General features: G+C 37.5%; 1 non-coding gene across 1 annotated transcript; it reads left to right on the top strand.

The window, feature by feature from the left end:
* Nucleotides 1-8,105: 8,105 nt before the first annotated feature.
* LOC145621739 (small nucleolar RNA R71) lies at nucleotides 8,106-8,211 on the top strand. Its single transcript, XR_014108540.1, has one exon. It is a non-coding gene; the product is annotated as a small nucleolar RNA R71 (small nucleolar RNA).
* The last annotated feature ends 2,698 nt before the right edge of the window (nucleotides 8,212-10,909 follow it).

Raw genomic sequence — 10,909 nt, 5'->3', positions numbered from 1 at the left:
CCTAGTTGCAAATAATAAAGATACCAAAAATAAACTGAAACTCCTAATAAAAGAGATTATAATAATCAGTCCTTTCGAACGTTGTCCCTTTTGTCAGTAGATTGCTTATAACTCGAAGGATCGAAATCATTGTCATTAGAATCCTCCATTGGTTTAGGTGACTCAGGTTCAGGTTCTACTTGGACGAATTCTCCCTCCTCTTCCTCGTCCGATGATATATCGATTATAATTGGAGTTGGAGGTGGGTTAGGATCGGATATCTCCATCATTGAACTGTCCCCCTCTTGTTGCTCTCCATTCTCCGCTTGGTTACCCCCTGATGATGCAGAAGAGGAACTTTCTTGTTGTTGATTTAAAGGTGGGTTGTTCTCTGCTGGGTTGTCATAGTAGTAGTTAGGGTAGGGAAGATTTAAACGCTGATAGTGAGCTCTTTCCACCCTTACAATGTAGTTAGTTAAATAAACATAATCGGGGTACCACTGGCCATAATAATTTTTGTACTTGTAGTAGTTTGGAACATCTCCTGGAAGGTAAAAGTCAGCAAATTTTTCCTTGATAGCAATATAAGGAGGCTCCTCTGGCAGACAGTGTACAATCATTGCTGAGACACGATCAGGGGTCTCAAATATTCTATCCCGCAAGACATTACTCCTATAAGAACAATAATATCTGATTTTCTCTACGAAGTCATAGGGGTGCTCATCATTTTTCTTTATTAATGACCCCATTTGTGTATACTTACTAGGAAAGTTAGGTATCCTGTAGAGGAAAAAGGCTTAGAAAGAATTCCCTTCCCCAAAGAAATAAAATAAATAATACAATTCGTGCAAAAAATTTAAGTTTGGTGTTCAATCATACAATTTGAATAATTCCCATAAAACAATACATATACTTCATGCTTCAATCAACAAACATTTAATCATGCAACATGCTTGAACACCCTAAAATAAAATTAATGCACGCAGGGAAGAAATTAAATTATAGCCTATATGCCCTTTTCTTTTCCTAACCAAGCTCACCAACATGTTAATAAAAGCTTTTAACACATAATTCTTACCTCAATCCTTGCTCCCCGCAAAATTAACAAACTAAAAATATTTTACCTTGCTAAAAAAAAATTTTCGGACACTTAAAAAAAAAAAATTTCAAGTGTCTAAAAAAAAAATTTTCGGACCAATTAAAATAAAATAAAATAAATAAAAAAAAAATATTTCGGCCCAAAATAAAAAAAATTCGGACCTCCCTTAAAAAAATTAAAATAAAATAAAATAAATAAAATCGGAATGAAATAAACATAATAAAAATTAAATAAGCACTTGGCCAAGTTTAAATCATAAAAAAAAAAAAACATTTTTGTGTTACTGGTAATTTAAAATCTCAACCTAAGCTCTGATATCACTTTGTAACACCCTAGAAATTCCTTTCCTCCTCTTTAAAACACGATTTAGGAATATCTAAGATATTACCGCCACCGTAAAAACGGCTAAGACAATTATCAAAGACACACAGCGGAAGTTTTGAAAGTCAAACTAAGAAAAAACACAATTTAAAAACCGAACTAAACGAAAGTAAAGTTGGAAATCAACAAAACCAAGTTAAATAATAACCACTACAACTTGGTACCTTCAAGGCCCTTATTCAAAACCGTCCAATCAAATAATAATGTTAGTCCAACAAATAATAAAACAAAATATTCAAAATATAAACATATCACATCCTAATGAAAACTAGCATAGTTCTCTCTTCACTCATGCCCCATCATGAACATGCCTCAATACCTGAAAAGAGTATCTCTACTTGCCCCCACTATTCTCCATTAGAATGGATCATCGTAGGGCCAAGATAAAGACATAGCCAGACACAAACAAAACACACAATCAGCAAAGCTGAGTACATAAGCGTATGTAAACACACTATCATGCAACTCATAGCATTACACACACTTACCTCACTGCACCTGTTTACAAGCACACACAACAAACAACAAGACTCTTTAATTAAACACTAAATAATTTATTTAGCGTTGATTACGCATCGAACGGGTTTCTAACTTAACCAAACCTTCCTCAATGAATTGAGGACCACTGACACGGGAGCTAACCGTGCCAGCATCACCTGTGCCACATCCTTTGGTGGTGGAATTCCAGCGCATAACAATAATAATAATAATAAAAGGAATGTACAGCGTCCTGTACTCCATTAGAAGTTATGATCAAATATAAAGTCACATAACTCCCCCCATATGTTCATACTCAAGGTATATACGTTCCAAGAGTTTTGGTGCGTAATCTCTTTCACTTTACGTTATTTACATATTATTAGACTTGGTGATGACTCTCAAAGCATAACAATTCAATCATCGATAATAATTCAACCATTCAAACAAACCAATTTAATTTTACCTCAGTGTCATAGACACTGTAAACGCATAAAGCGCCAACAATCCTATCCCTCGGTGTTAAAAACACCTTAAGTGCACAAAGGAACCAACATACAATTTATTCCTTGTGTACATAGACACTTATATAGCTCCTTCTTCATGCTTAAAGAATCAATAAAAATTATATGAACCATAATAAAATTCCTTTTCAATGATCCAATTATAATTAAACAATTAGTTTGATTAAACATGCTCTTTATCATGCCATAAATAAATATGTAGTCCATATAATCATGCCAAAATATAATTTTCTAATCCATAGATCATCACAAATAATTCATGCTCCACAATTCAATCACCAACACCAATAATTCTCAATTCTATACATGAACCTTAGCATGATACTACTTGTATTTGATTGAATTTAAGCCTAGCATGATTCAACATCATCAAAATATGCTAAGTACGCGAACGTACCTTGAATATGATCTTAAATTCGCCACGACTAGTAAAAATCGCTTACTTCAAAGTCTCCTACACATTAAAATTGTAATAGTGTATCAAAGTCCACTCTAAACAAATTTCCAGCAATATATACTAGGAAAATTTGCTCCCATAAATCCCAACTTTGCCTCGTCCGCCCAAATTAATCCCTACTCTTGATTATTATCTATTGCACCCAACTTTAGGGGGTATTAATTTCTATTGCACCCAATAGGTCACCCAACCTGATATAACAGGTTACCTAGACACGTGTCACCACGCGATAGGTCTAAAAAAAATTAAATAAAAAAAGAAAAAAAAATTAAAATTAAAATTAAAAAAAAAAACCAAACCCAGCCACCACCCCCATTCCCGGAAAACACTCCATCACCACCACCACCTCGCCGGAAATTCACGCCCACCCCCGAAAACCCCTCCCCCTCTCCCGGAAACCGCCGCCCAGCCACCCCTTCCCTTCCCCCACCCCCGAAAACCCCTCTTCTACCCCTTCCCTTCCCCAAATCTCGAAATTAGCCACCGCCCAACCACCGCTAATGAAATTAGCCACGAACGGCCAAAATCGGCCGATTTTGGGTTAAACCCAACCATCCAGCCTGAAATTCGGCCGATTTCGGCCGTTTTTCGGCCGTTTCAGTGGTCGTATTCATGGAGAAATAGGGGTTGCAGCGTTTTCGTGGTGGTTGTTTTCAGCGGCCAATTTTAAAGGGAAAAGGGAGGGTGGTCGGGCGTCGCCGACACTAGGAGAAGGGAAGCATGGCTAGGCGGTGACCGGCACTGTAGGGGAAGGGGTCTGGGCGGTGGTCGGAGCTCCGGGAGTGTTGGCTGGCTGTGGGTGGGTGGGTGCGGGATATTTTTTTTTTGTTTTCTTTTAATCTTTAAATTTATTTATTTATTTTTATCTTTAAAATTTTTTTATTTTTTATTTTTGAACCAATCAAGTTGCGACACGTGTGCAACTATTCACAACTCATCAAAATTGACCTCTTCAACCGGTTGCAAGTCATTTGGGTGCAATAGAATGTAATACCCCCTAAAGTTGGGTGCAATAGATAATAAACGAAAGTTGGGATTAATTTCGGCGGATGAGGCAAAGTTCAGGTTAATGGGAGCAATTTTTCCTATATACTATTTTAAAACCCTTCATAAATTAATTAGAATAAGTTGAAATTATATTTAGAACACCATAATTAAGTCCCCTTTAATGGGTAATTTAAATTTCCTTTAAAACATAAAATTTAGGTTACTACATAAAATTCCTGCACTATTTTTATAATTAAAACTTGCTGAAAATTAGTCTTAAAGCACTTAAATTAAAGGTCTAAACATTAATACATCATATACTTTCATAATTTCATAAATCAAGAACCTAGGGTTTCAAAAATTGGGGCTTTTTAATTAAAAATCAAATCTGAAAATTAATTAACATAATTACAACATTCAAACATCAAGTTTTAATCCCAAAACTCATAATTTATAATTAGATCTAAGCATAGATTAAATTAAAGCAAGAAAGATTAAATTTTATTTTTTTTTTTTCCAAGAGCCAAACACGGCAGCAGCAGCTACTGCAGCAAGGCTGGGCTGCTGCCGCCTGCTGCTGCAGCTGCTGGCCTTGCGCCGGCGGCTGTGGTGGTGTGCGGTGGTGGTCCGGCCACGTGTGTGGCTGAGGTGGTGGCCGGCCGTGAGAAAGGGGAAGGGGAAGAGGAAGAAAAAAAAGAAAGAAAAGTAAGGAGAAAAGGGGAGAAGCTTACCTTGGGTTTTCTCCACTCTGGGCAAAGTTGATTTGCCTCATAAGTGGGATATTTATACCCCTTCTCTATCAACCCTTTTACCCTAAACTTTCCTCTTTTAATTTTCCTAATCCCTTCCCAAATAAAACTTGTTAAAAATAAACTTTCTTAAATTAAAACCCCATCTTTTAAAATAATAATAATTAAATAAATTTTTCTTTTATAAAAATATTAATAAAATGCTTTAATTAAAATGATTATAACTAATTAAATACTTCATTAAATACCTCCTTTAATTAAAATACGTATAAAAATACGGGGTATTACAACTAATCAAAGAATAAAAAGAATAAAAGAAAGGAAACTAAGAAAGCAAGAAAGTAACTAAACAAACTAAAGAACTAAACTAAACTACAAGATTTGGATTCAAGGAATTCTGATGGTGAATGGTGAGCGAGGAGTGTGCACAAGTGAGGAGGGTTTTAGAGGGAGAGCGTGAGGTAGGAGATGAGGAATGAGGGAATGAATGAAAGAGGAAGGAAGAAGAAATAAAAGGGCACGGCTACAGGGGGTGTGCGGCCGCACTTGTAGCTTGTGCGCCCGCACACGCAACGCAAGGTGTGCGCCCGCACACACCTGATGTGCGGCCGCACCTTGCTGTGCTTCTCCGTTCTTTCTTTTCCTCTTATTTTTGATACTTACTGACCACTTGGGTGCGCACATGAATCATGATGGTGACGAGGAACACCATAGGCAGTAGCTAAAAACATTTTTAAAGAGCTCAAAGTTAAAGATTCATGTGCTCACCAGAAAAACTCACTAAGTGTCAACTTCCTCCAACCTTTAAAACATGAAATTCCTATCTTATCTCTCTAAAATTCTTACCTCTTTTACCTCAAATTTCGATTGGAATCGAACAAAATATGATATGTGCCACGAACACCTTCCATTCACCATGCATTCTTGAAGAAATCCAATCCCGCAAAATTCATCCTAAAAATCCAAACAAGTAGAGAAGTGAGAGAAAAGAAAAGTTAATAAAAGAAACAAAAACAAGAAAACTCAAAAATCAAAATGAAGATTTAGAATCTCCGGGTTGCCTCCCGGGAAGAGCTTGCTTAAGGTCCTAAGCTCGACCCTTCCTCCAAATCATGGAGGATCAAAGAACACCACCTTCTTCAAGGTGGTTGATAGAGCAAAATTTTCATCAATTTTGAGCAACTTCTCATCGTTGCTTAATGAAACCTTCACAAAATTCTTTTCAAATTCTTCCTTCTCCTTTCTCAACTTCTTTCTTCTTCTTGCTTTCTTCGAGTCACGGGCCTTTTTCTTTGCCTTGGTTTGCTTTGTAAATGGTCCTTCACCATCTAAACTCATAGAAACATCACCTTCATCTTGAGGATGGAGTTCAAACCAATGAGGAATATCAACTTCCTCCTCGTCCATAAGCTTGGGAATCAACACTTTTATCTTCACTAACCTTCTTGCAATCACAACTCAAAAGCACATCTTCATAATTCTCAAGAAAATCGTTATGTGAAGAATCAATAATGCTTACATCATCAATAGGGCGAGGGGAATTAACACACATAATTCCTTTTACAAGAGACAAAGACTCATGTGTTGGTTTCAAATCAAAACTTTCCTCATTCTTACCAATTCTCAAGGTAATACGACCTCTCTTAACATCTATCAAGGCTCCCGAGGTGGCTAAGAAAGGCCTTCCTAAGATGATAGGGATATGTTCATCTTCCGCAATCTCAAGCACAATGAAATCAAAGGGAATGGTGAACTCTCCTATTTTGAGAGGAACATCCTCAACTCTCCCCTTAGGAAACTTGATAGACCGATCGGCCAATTGAAGGGTCATATTGGATGGAAGGAGTTCACCTAGCTTAAGTTTCTTAAAAACGAAATAAGGCATGATACTAACACTAGCACCAAGATCACAAAGAGCATTTTGGAACAATTTTCCTTTGATTTTGCAAGGTACGGAGAAATTTCCGGGATCCTTCAACTTTTGGGGTAGGTCGTTTTGAAAAAAGGCACTAAAGCACTTCCCTAGATTCACCGGTTCCACCAAATTGCAATCTCTCTTACCGCTTAAAATTTCCTTAAGAAACTTAGCATAGTTTAGCATTTGTTCTACAACATCGGTAAAAGGAAGAGTAAGATGAAGTTGCTTAAGCATGTCGATGAATTTCCCAAATTGCTCATCCAATTTATGCCTATTATGCTTTTGGGGGTAAGGAAGTCTAGGTTTTTAAACCTCATCTTGCTTCCGCTCTTTCTCCTTAGGCTTATCATTGGAATCCTCACTCATCTTGCTAGGCTCTTCATTCTTATTCTCTTCACTCAAATCATTCTCTTTTTCACTCTCCTTACTCTTCTTAGGAACACTCTCTTTAAGGACCTTACCACTCCTAGTGGTCATAGCACACATCGGTTCCCTAGAATCAACTTCTTGTGAGGGAAAAGGAGATGGACTAGCACAATCTTTCAAAGGGTTGGCTAGTTGAACAATTTGCTTCTCAAGCATCTTTCCATGAGTAAATAGGAACTCAAACATTTTATTACAAGACAATGTGAATTCATTCAACATCTTAGATTGATGCATCATGAAATTTTCTAGCTTATTCAATTGGGATTGTTGAGTAAAGAAATCATCACCTTGGCATTGAGTCTTTGGAGTAATTTGGGGTGGGGTATCTCTTTGAACATCATTTTGAAAATTTCCCCTACCTTGATTACTCCAATTACCCTTACTATGTTTTTGGCCGGAATTTTGATTATGGTTACCATAACCTTGGTTATGATCCCCATATTTTTGTCCATAGCTTTGATCATTACAACAAAAGTTGTTATGGTTACCACAAAATTCTTGGGTCACACGGTTACCATTACCACTCTTTTGGTTGTAATTATCATAGCTCCCATTATTGTGATAATTCCTATTGCCAACAATCTTCTGAGCATTAAATCTAGGTCCAAAATCATTATTATCATCACAATTCACATGCACGTTCTCATATCCATCATATCTATCACAAGGAACATTGGAGCAATTAAAAACATCATGATCATTCTTTCCACACATATCACAAACCAAGCATTCTCTAATCATGCAACAAGAAGAAAAAGGAGGGTTAGAGTAGAAAGATGTACCTTTCCCCTTAAATTGGGAGGGAAGACTAGAAGCTTGTGAAGGACTCTCGAGCTTGTTCTTGAGAGAATTGACCTCCTTTCCTAACTCCGAGACCATTGTGGACAATTCGTTGATGACATAAGATTGATCGGTTGAGCAACTTGTGCTTTCCGATTCCCTCTCTACATCATGCCAATCCATGTAATTCCTTACCACATCATCTATTACATCCACAACCTCTTCTTCCGTCTTGTTCATGATTGGCCCTCCGGCTCCGGCATCTAGGCTCGATCTACCTTGAAAGCTCAAACCACTATAGAAGATTTGGATCACTTGATATGTTGGAATTCCGTGGTGAGGGCATTCCCTTTGGTTGTCCTTGTACCTCTCCCATGCTTCATAGAGATTCTCTCTAGGCTATTACTTAAAACTTTGGATTAAGGCTCTAGCCTCCGCCGTCTTCTTTGGTGGGTAGAAACGGGACAAGAAAGCTTTTGTGACATCATCCCATGTCTTCAAGGAATTGGGCTTCACTTCTTTGTCTAGCCATTCCAAAGATCTTCCTATGAGAGAGAAAGGGAACAACTTAAGGCGGATAAACTCTTGAGAAACTCCATTGACATTGATAGTGTTGCAATATTTTTCAAACTCCTTAAGATGGTTCAATGGGCTCTCATTCTTTGCCCCACTATATTGTCTCCTCTCAATTAGGGTGATCATTGCCGGCCGAATTTCAAAATCGTTTGCCGGTGTTGTAGGTGGAGCTATGCCGCTCTCGAACCTATATGCACCGGGTGCTCCCAATTCTTTCAAGGCAACTCTTGGTTCTTCTCCCATGACTTGCTCTTGTTCAATCTCTTCTTCGCTTGAGGAACTATAATCCAAGGTCTTGTTTGCTGCTCTCCTCCTTGAGAGAGTTCTTTCAATCTCCGGATCAAAGGGAACAAATGAGCGATCTCGGGACCTATGCATACAAAACTCAAAGAAAATATAAGCAGCACGACTACAAGTGTAGCCTAAAGTGTAAAATCTTTTTATATTTTGCAAATGAAATGAAATAGACTCAACAACAACATGCACTCAAAGCACCATTCCCCGGCAACGGCGCCATTTTGATGGGAAGGAGAACAGTATGTCGTTGGGCTACCACCCCACCTAATCAAACAAAATTTGTAACTTAACAAACCCCTATTTAGCGTAGTGGTAAGTCAAGGTCAAACCCAAAGGAATGGAGGTCGAATGCACAATGTCTAAGTCAAGCTATTTCGAAGTCAAGTAAAAAGGGGTTTATGAAGGAAACTAGAGCTAGAGCTAAATGATGCAAGAACTTATATGAAATCAATCTAAAGACACTAGGGCAATGGATCCACATGTAATTGTAATGGAAAATGGTAATTTGGGAGGTCAAACCGACTAAGTCAAGTGATATGAAGGAAGATCATCATGTATCCAAAAGAGCATACTAAGATGGTTCACCTAGAGGTCTAACTAGCGTCAAATACGCTAAACACTACCTAGGGAACATCACAAAGCACCTCAATCGTGAAATTGCAAGTTACTAATCAATGGTCCGTATCATAGCAAGCTCACAATGCAATCTTGTGCAATAATCAAAGATGGCCAAACCTCAATTAATCACACACATGCACATGAATTATCAACCAAATTTAATCATATCATCAACTCCACCAATTATCCCCAAATTACACTAATCCATTATTCAAACATGCTTCACCATTTCCCTAGCTAGGAAACTACTCACTAGCCATAGGAATCAAGATCAAAACTACAACAATCATCAATTTCATCATCAAAATAATTGAAATCAAAGATTAAACCAACAATCAATCAAAATCAATCAAAATTCAATCAATAACCAAATCAATCATCAATATCAAGGAAAAAAAATGGAATCAACTAAAATCAAACTTGTATTGAAATCAAGAAGAAAATCCTTACAAAACTTTTATCTAAAGATCAAATACAATGAGGAATCCTTGAGCAATCACCAAAAATCATGAGTTTCTCTCTCTAAAGTTCTTGAGTTTCTCTCTCTAAAATTCTCCCAAAACTAACTATCAAATTCAATCTAAAAAACTTCTTTCTAAAAATAGGTAGAAATAACTATATATACAAAGAGGAGGTCGGTATTGACGCCCAAAAATAGACCCTCGTAGGTGCGGGCGCTCGGAGGAGAGATAATGGTGCGCACGGGACACACCCAGGCTGGTGCGCCCGCACGCACCTGGTGTGCGGCCGCACACGACAGATGTGCGGCCGCACACTCCTCTAGTGCGCCCGCACAACCCTGGGTCTTTCCCCCTTCTTCTCTTCGTCCTAGCTCAAGCGGTGCACACGTCCTAGATGATGATGATGGAGGACAAAGTAGGCAGAAACTTTCTTGAATTTCTTGAAAATTATAAGCCATGAAGAAGGCATATACAAAGCCTTGAAACTTGCCTCTTGGATCCACCCTTGACTTGAAGCTTCTTGCACCATCTCTAGGCCTGAAAACGATGAAAGCTCATAGAGAGGAAACTCGGGAATTCTTGGAAAATCAATTACCACCTACAAACAAATGATTAAAAGCAAGTAAAAGAGAAAAATAACAAGTAAACTAGAAAAAGCATGAAATAGAGAAACTAACTGCAAAAAGCATAAAATAAAGAAAACAAGAATAAAACTAAGGAAAACTAAAGAAAAGAGAGATAAAATGAAATAGAAATCATCCAAAACGGAACCAAATGAGTGCCATAAATGTCAGTCATCACTAACAAGAGTTCGAAAATTTAATCACTATCACATCAATGGCTATCATTTTCATACTCTTTCTCATGGAAAAAACAAGTCAACTATGAAATATGGTATAAGTGTGAACAGTGTCCAAGGAAGTAATTACTATGGAATTCTACAAGAAATAATAGAGTTAACTTATGTTGGAGCAAGAAAGCGTTATACAACAATGTTGTTTAAGTGTGAGTGGTTTGATGTTGGACCTGACATTAGGATACGTGATAAGTATAATCTTGTTGAGGTCAACCATTCAAAACGATATCCAAAGTATGATCTGTTCGTACTGGCATATCAAGCCGAACAAGTATATTATACTCCTTGTCCTAGTAGTAGTAGTAGTAATGAAAGAAATCAGTG

This window comes from Chenopodium album, chromosome 27 (genome assembly GCF_948465745.1).
Source record: "Chenopodium album chromosome 27, dcCheAlbu1.1, whole genome shotgun sequence".
Taxonomy (NCBI): domain Eukaryota; kingdom Viridiplantae; phylum Streptophyta; class Magnoliopsida; order Caryophyllales; family Amaranthaceae; genus Chenopodium; species Chenopodium album.
The sequence above is the reverse complement of the archived record's forward strand: the minus strand, read 5'-3'. Positions and strand labels throughout refer to the sequence as shown.